This window comes from Protopterus annectens, chromosome 2.part1 (assembly GCF_019279795.1).
Source record: "Protopterus annectens isolate FY-2018-M chromosome 2.part1, PAN1.0, whole genome shotgun sequence".
In the NCBI taxonomy this organism is placed as follows: domain Eukaryota; kingdom Metazoa; phylum Chordata; order Ceratodontiformes; family Protopteridae; genus Protopterus; species Protopterus annectens.
In genome coordinates, this window is record NC_056729.1 from 1,840,057,208 (window position 1) to 1,840,066,038 (window position 8,831).

Below are 8,831 nucleotides of genomic sequence, written 5' to 3' on the forward strand. Positions count from 1 at the left end.
TCAGAATGTTGTTTAAAGTTAGTGTCTAACCTTCCTCCATGACCTATGTGGTGAGATCAGAATATTGTTTAACTTTAGTGTCTCACCTTCCTCCGTGACCTAGGTGGTGAGATCAGAATGTTGTTTAATGTTAGTGTCTCACCTTCCTCCGTGACCTAGGTGGTGAGATCAGAATGTTGTTTAACATTAGTGTCTCACCTTCCTCCGTGACCTAGGTGGTGAGATCAGAATGTTGTTTAACATTAGTTTCTCAACTTCCTCCGTGACCTAGATGGTGAGATCAGAATGTTGTTTAATGTTAGTGTCTCACCTTCCTCCGTGACCTATGTGGTGAGATCAGAATGTTGTTTAATGTTAGTGTCTCACCTTCCTCCGTGACCTAGGTGGTGAGATCAGAATGTTGTTTAATGTTAGTGTCTCACCTTCCTCCGTGACCTAGGTGGTGAGATCAGAATGTTGTTTAACGTTAGTGTCTCACCTTCCTCTGTGACCTAGATAGTGAGATCAGAATGTTGTTTAATGTTAGTTTCTCACCTTCCTCCGTGACCTAGGTGGTGAGATCAGAATGTTGTTTATAGTTAGTGTCTCACCTTCCTCTGTGACCTCCGTGACCTAGGTGGTGAGATCAGAATGTTGTTTAATGTTAGTGTCTCACCTTCCTCCGTGACCTAGGTGGTGAGATCAGAATGTTGTTTATAGTTAGTGTCTCACCTTCCTCCGTGACCTAGGTGGTGAGATCAGAATGTTGGTTATAGTTAGTGTCTCACCTTCCTCTGTGACCTAGGTGGTGAGATCAGAATGTTATTTAACGTTAGTGTCTCACCTTCCTCCATGACCAAGATGGTGAGATCTGAATGTTGCTTAGTGTTACTGTCTCTCCTTCCTCCATGACCTAAGTGGTGAGATCAGAATGTTGTTTATATTTAGTGTCTCACCTTCCTCCGTGACCTAGGTGGTGAGATCAGAATGTTGTTTATAGTTAGTGTCTCACCTTCCTCCGTGACCTAGGTGGTGAGATCAGAATGTTGTTTATAGTTAGTGTCTCACCTTCCTCCGTGACCTAGGTGGTGAGATCAGAATGTTGGTTATAGTTAGTGTCTCACCTTCCTCCGTGACCTAGGTGGTGAGATCAGAATGTTGTTTAACATTAGAGTCTCACCTTCCTCCGTGACCTAGGTGGTGAGATCAGAATGTTGTTTAACATTAGTGTCTCACCTTCCTCCGTGACCTAGGTGGTGAGATCAGAATGTTGTTTAATGTTAGTGTCTCACCTTCCTCCGTGACCTAGGTGGTGAGATCAGAATGTTGTTTAATGTTAGTGTCTCACCTTCCTCCATGACCTAGGTGGTGAGATCAGAATGTTGTTTATAGTTAGTGTCTCACCTTCCTCCGTGACCTAGGTGGTGAGATCAGAATGTTGTTTAATGTTAGTGTCTCACCTTCCTCCATGACCTAGGTGGTGAGATCAGAATGCTGTTTAATGTTAGTGCTTCACCTTCCTCCATGACCAAGGTGGTGAGATCTGAATGTTATTTAACGTTAGTGTCTCACCTTCCTCCATGACCAAGATGGTGAGATCTGAATGTTGCTTAGTGTTACTGTCTCTCCTTCCTCCGTGACCTAGGTGGTGAGATCAGAATGTTGTTTAATGTTAGTGTCTCACCTTCCTCCGTGACCTAGGTGGTGAGATGAGAATGTTGTTTAACATTAGTGTCTCACCTTCCTCTGTGACCTAGGTGGTGAGATCAGAATGTTGTTTATAGTTAGTGTCTCACCTTCCTCCGTGACCTAGGTGGTGAGATGAGAATGTTGTTTAACATTAGTGTCTCACCTTCCTCTGTGACCTAGGTGGTGAGATCAGAATGTTGTTTATAGTTAGTGTCTCACCTTCCTCCGTGACCTAGGTGGTGAGATCAGAATGTTGTTTAACATTAGTGTCTCACCTTCCTCCGTGACCTAGGTGGTGAGATCAGAATGTTGTTTAACGTTAGTGTCTAACCTTCCTCCATGACCTACGTGGTAAGATCAGAATATTGTTTAACTTTAGTGTCTCACCTTCCTCTGTGACCTAGGTGGTGAGATCAGAATGTTGTTTAATGTTATTGTCTCACCTTCCTCTGTGACCTAGATGGTGAGATCAAAATGTTGTTTAATGTTAGTGTCTCGCCTTCCTCCATGACCTAGGTGGTGACATCAGAATGTTGTTTAACATTAGTGTCTCACCTTCCTCCGTGACCTAGGTGGTGAGATCAGAATGTTGTTTAAAGTTAGTGTCTAACCTTCCTCCATGACCTATGTGGTGAGATCAGAATATTGTTTAACTTTAGTGTCTCACCTTCCTCCGTGACCTAGGTGGTGAGATCAGAATGTTGTTTAATGTTAGTGTCTCACCTTCCTCCGTGACCTAGGCGGAGAGATCAGAATGTTGTTTAACATTAGTTACTCACCTTCCTCCATGACCTAGGGTGTGAGATCAGAATGTTGTTTAATGTTAGTGTCTCACCTTCCTCCGTGACCTAGGTGGGGAGATCAGAATGTTGTTTAACATTAGTGTCTCACCTTCCTCCGTGACCTAGGTGGTGAGATCAGAATGTTGTTTAACATTAGTTTCTCAACTTCCTCCGTGACCTAGATGGTGAGATCAGAATGTTGTTTAATGTTAGTGTCTCACCTTCCTCCGTGACCTATGTGGTGAGATCAGAATGTTGTTTAATGTTAGTGTCTCACCTTCCTCCGTGACCTAGGTGGTGAGATCAGAATGTTGTTTAATGTTAGTGTCTCACCTTTTTCCGTGACCTAGGTGGTGAGATCAGAATGTTGTTTATATTTAGTGTCTCACCTTCCTCCGTGACCTAGATAGTGAGATCAGAATGTTGTTTAATGTTAGTTTCTCACCTTCCTCCGTGACCTAGGTGGTGAGATCAGAATGTTGTTTATAGTTAGTGTCTCACCTTCCTCTGTGACCTCCGTGACCTAGGTGGTGAGATCAGAATGTTGTTTAATGTTAGTGTCTCACCTTCCTCCGTGACCTAGGTGGTGAGATCAGAATGTTGTTTATAGTTAGTGTCTCACCTTCCTCCGTGACCTAGGTGGTGAGATCAGAATGTTGGTTATAGTTAGTGTCTCACCTTCCTCTGTGACCTAGGTGGTGAGATCAGAATGTTATTTAACGTTAGTGTCTCACCTTCCTCCATGACCAAGATGGTGAGATCTGAATGTTGCTTAGTGTTACTGTCTCTCCTTCCTCCGTGACCTAGGTGGTGAGATCAGAATGTTGTTTATAGTTAGTGTCTCACCTTCCTCCGTGACCTAGGTGGTGAGATCAGAATGTTGTTTATAGTTAGTGTCTCACCTTCCTCCGTGACCTAGGTGGTGAGATCAGAATGTTGGTTATAGTTAGTGTCTCACCTTCCTCCGTGACCTAGGTGGTGAGATCAGAATGTTGTTTAATGTTAGTGTCTCACCTTCCTCCGTGACCTAGGTGGTGAGATCAGAATGTTGTTTAACATTAGAGTCTCACCTTCCTCCGTGACCTAGGTGGTGAGATCAGAATGTTGTTTAATGTTAGTGTCTCACCTTCCTCTGTGACCTAGGTGGTGAGATCAGAATGTTGTTTATAGTTAGTGTCTCACCTTCCTCTGTGACCTAGATGGTGAGATCAGAATGTTGTTTAATGTTAGTGTCTCACCTTCCTCCGTGACCTAGGTGGTGAGATCAGAATGTTGTTTATAGTTAGTGTATCACCTTCCTCTGTGACCTAGGTGGTGAGATCAGAATGTTGTTTATAGTTAGTGTCTCACCTTCCTCCGTGACCTAGGTGGTGAGATCAGAATGTTGTTTAATGTTAGTGTCTCACCTTCCTCCATGACCTAGGTGGTGAGATCAGAATGTTGTTTATAGTTAGTGTCTCACCTTCCTCTGTGACCTCCATGACCTAGGTGGTGAGATCAGAATGTTGTTTAATGTTAGTGTCTCACCTTCCTCTGTGACCTAGGTGGTGAGATCAGAATGTTGTTTATAGTTAGTGTCTCACCTTCCCCCATGACCTAGGTGGTGAGATCAGAATGTTGTTTAATGTTAGTGTCTCACCTTCCTCCGTGACCTATGTGGTGAGATCAGAATGTTGTTTATAGTTAGTGTCTCACCTTCCTCCGTGACCTAGGTGCTGAGATCAGAATGTTGTTTAATGTTAGTGTCTCCCCTTCCTCCGTGACCTAGGTGGTGAGATCAGAATGTTGTTTATAGTTAGTGTCTCACCTTCCTCCGTGACCTAGGTGGTGAGATCAGAATGTTGTTTAATGTTAGTGTCTCACCTTCCTCCGTGACCTAGGTGGTGAGATCAGAATGCTGTTTAACGGTGGAGTCTCACCTTCCTCTGTGACCTCCATGACCTAGGTGGTGAGATCAGGTGTGTCTTGCTGTATCTACCTTAAGGTAGAACTCTTATGGACATTCACCAACCCACTTTGGTGACAACAGTGTCACTCTTATACATATCGGGGACGGTGAAGGGTGCAGAGGGCCTTGTATCGTCTTTGATCCTAGCACCGTAGTAACAAACTGTTTGGAATATTTTCATTATTCATTCTGATGAGAAAAGTACCAACTAAATCACCTATAACAGGACTTTATGATTTGAACTGGATCTATGTGACTTTGAGGTCTAAGGTTCATAGGTTCATAGATTAATACTAGGCTACCTACCTTTTTGGGCCATTTTAACCCTAGCCAATTACTGCATGTAAGAATCAAACCCTGCACCTTGTGTCTGTAGATGTGATTATAGATATCAGCTTACCCCCAAGATGCGATATGCTAACGTCTACTGACAGTATTATGTCTATAAAGATATGCCTCCAGTTGGAGGAGGTAAGTGCATCTCTCTCATTTAGCATTAGAAATATATAGACAAGTGCAGGTTGTCAGCAATGGGCCTAGGGCTAGCAGCCTGAGCTTATGAAACCCATAACTGCTACAGAAAAAAACGAGTGCTGAAAGGTGGTCATTGCCTAATGTACCACATAGTGCATAAACCGGAAAGAGAGGGAGAGCTTGTCAGCACACATGAGGCAGTTCATTCACTGACTCAATATACCTGCTGCTGACAAACTGCTCCTTTGAGAAGAAGGACCGTCTTGTGACCCCATGCATTAATTTACTTGTATAACAGTTCTGATTGGGCGAAATCAGAATGCTGTAGAAAAATGCTTGTGTTAACATAATAGGCAATGTTACGGTATAGACAGGGGTTAATGCAGAGTTATATTAGATGGCAGGCATTAAGCTAACTTGCAATAACAATGAAAAGAGTGTGAGGGAACAGCTGGCAAGAAACCAGTAGAAAAAGGAACTAGTTTACAATATACTATACAGTAGTTTGTATACTAGCTATGGCAGCTGGGTTGAAAAAAAATATCAAAAAGGCAGAGATTGGCAAAAAATAATAGAACAGACATTTACAATGAGAAAACCCACAAAGCAGTCTGAGCATTGTTTAGATGGAAAAAGTCAACCAGGGAAACAGCCTAAAAGCAACACAGTCTAAAGATAGTCATGTGAGGCAGAGTCTAAGGGCAGTTATGTGAGGTGCTGCAGCTATGGGGTGTCTTAAATTTGGGCAGTAATAGTAGGATACCAGATTCCATTAGGAATATCAATACAGGATGCATCAAGACTGGGTTTTGTGTTGGATTCAGCAGCAGGTGATGGGTAATCCATGATTAGATGGTTATAAGGAAAAGTAAGCATAACTCAAAGTATCTCACAGTTGTTATAATCCCGTCCCTGACATGTAGACTTGTGTAAGATGTTTGTACCAGGTACTGTAGGCCTCACAGGAGAAGGCAGACTTTCCTTGTACTAGAAAGGTAAGACTTCATAATTCCGATAGGCAGTAGAACAGCATCTATACAGTGAAAAGTAGAAGGTGGTGGCTGCTTGTTGAACTTTCCTGCAAACTGCTGTGTAAAGTACGGATCAGCCAAATGAGCACCAAGCTGCACAAGCGCTCAGATTTAAAATCCAGGTAACCTCCGGCAAAATGGGAGCCATCAGTGAAGGCTCGGGTTTAACTCTGTCTCTCTAAAGAAGCATGAACCTCCCCTCACAAAGAGCAAGTTAACCAAGTCTCTAGGTAGATCCAAAAGAGCAACTTAAACAATCCTCAAAGTACATTGTAATGTCGTGTGGTCTCAAATGAGAAAACAGCTTGTGCAAATGCTGTTTCTTCCCTTCTTCTCTCCTCTCTTTTGCTCTCTTTTTCAGGATTTCTATTGAAGCATAGACAATATGTCAACCAAAACGAGGTCTATAATTCAAACAAATTGGTGAATAATCTTGAATGTCCTACTACACTGTCTTTAAAGTCAGAACAGAATGTTACATACTATTTCTGTGGTGTTTTTGGTCAATACAGAGGACTGTTGAGTAACAAATTACTTTGCCGTGAAGTCACTTGCTGTGTATCTGGCTGGATTGTACAGCTAAGAATTACTTAGTCACATAAAACATGTGCTGAGTACCTGGTGGAATTGTTGAGCTTGGAATTACCTAGTTATGTGTCACATGTGCTGTATAACTGAGGATTCTCAAGCCAGCAATTGCAGTCACATGACACATGTGCTGCGTACCTTGCAGAATTTATTGACCTAGGAATTACCTCGTCACATGACACATGCTATATACCTGGCGAGACTGTCGAGCTAAGAATTACCGAGTCCTATGACTCATGTATTCTGCACCTGGCAGGATTGTCGAGCTAGAAATTACATAGTCACGTAACACATATGCTAGATAACTGGCAAGACTGCTGAACTAGGAATTACCTAGTCACGTGACACATATACTGTGTACCTGACTTCGTTACAGCATTCCTTGTTTCTATTATAACAATGACAGGGCCTGCTGCTTTGCTGGTAATGAAGCAGAAGTGTTTGCTGCCTTATCATAAGCTAGAATACAAAATGCAAGGGATACTGACTTCAGTAGATTAAAGAAATGATGTTGTCCTTGTAGGTCTGTATGCGTTTCTGCAATGGTTAACAATAGCAAAGTAGTTTCTGGAAATGTTAGCTAAAAGCAGTACTGATGACTGACTGTTGGACACACACACACACACACACACACACACACACACACACACGCACACTCACACGTACACACAGACATACACACACGTACACACACACACACACACACACACGCGCGCGCGTGCACACTCACACGTACACACAGACATACACACACATACACACACACACACGCGTGCACACTCACACGTACACACAGACATACACACACGTACACACACACACACACAAACACACACAAACACACACACACACACGCACAGAAGTACACAGAGACATATACACACACACACACACACACACACACACACACACACACACACACACACACATATGCACACACGCACACACACACACAGAAGTACACAGAGACATACACACACACACACACACACACACACACATATATATATATATATATATATATATATATATATATATATATATATATATGTATATATATATGCATCTATTTCCATATGAGCTATATGGTGCCATTTGCAAAAGAATCATAGGGAGAAAAGCACCAGAAATAGGTAAATATAACTTTACAAAGCACAAAGAAGACAACAGGTTGGTGAGATTCATGTGTCCAAAAAGTCTTTATAAGAAGAACAACATATATGTGACAATTTTACAAAATAGAATAACCTGCATGGCAGAGGCATATTAACATAAATGTGAGAGTTGTATGGTTTTGAAAACAGTTATATGGGGGAGGGGATTCTAAAGTGGAAAAGGGTTAGGAATTCAAGTCCCAAAGTGGAATGTAGTTACAAAGAGAGGAAAAGTATCAAGTTTACCTGCTGTTTGTTTTGTGATATCTGCTTTCAGACACGGTGCTGTATGAGTGGTTCCCTGCTGTTTGTTTTGTGTGATAACTGCTTTCAGACACTGTGCTGTATGAGTGTTTCCCTGCTGGTTGTTTTGTGTGATAACTGCTTTCATACACAGTGCTATATGACTAGTTCCCTGCTGTTTGTTTTGTGTGATAACTGCTTTCAGACACGGTGCTGTATGAGTGGTTCCCTGCTGTTTGTTTTGTATGATAACTGCTTTCAGACATGGTGCTGTATGAGTGGTTCCCTGCTGTTTGTTTTGTGTGATAACTGCTTTCAGACATGGTGCTGTATGAGTGGTTCCCCGCTGTTTGTTTTGTGTGATAACTGCTTTCAGACACGGTGCTGTATGAGTGGTTCCCTGCTGTTTGTTTTGTGTGATAACTGCTTTCAGACATGGAGCTGTATGAGTGGTTCCCTGCTGTTTGTTTTGTGTGATAACTGCTTTCAGACACGGTGCTGTATGAGTGGTTCCCTGCTGTTTGTTTTGTGTGATAACTGCTTTCAGACACGGTGCTGTATGAGTGGTTCCCTGCTATTTGTTTTGTGTGATAACTACTTTCAGACATGGTGCTGTATATGTAGTTACCTGCTGTTTGTTTTGTGTGATAACTGCTTTTAGACACGGTGCTGTATGAGTGGTTCCCTGCTGTTTGTTTTGTGTGATAACTGCTTTCAGACACGGTGCTGTATGAGTGGTTCCCTGCTATTTGTTTTGTGTGATAACTACTTTCATACATGGTGCTGTATATGTAGTTACCTGCTGTTTGTTTTGTGTGATAACTGCTTTCAGACACGGTGCTGTATGAGTGGTTCCCTGCTATTTGTTTTGAGTGATAACTGCTTTTAGACACCATGCTATATGAGTGTTTCCCCGCTGCTTGTTTTGTGTAATAACTGCTTT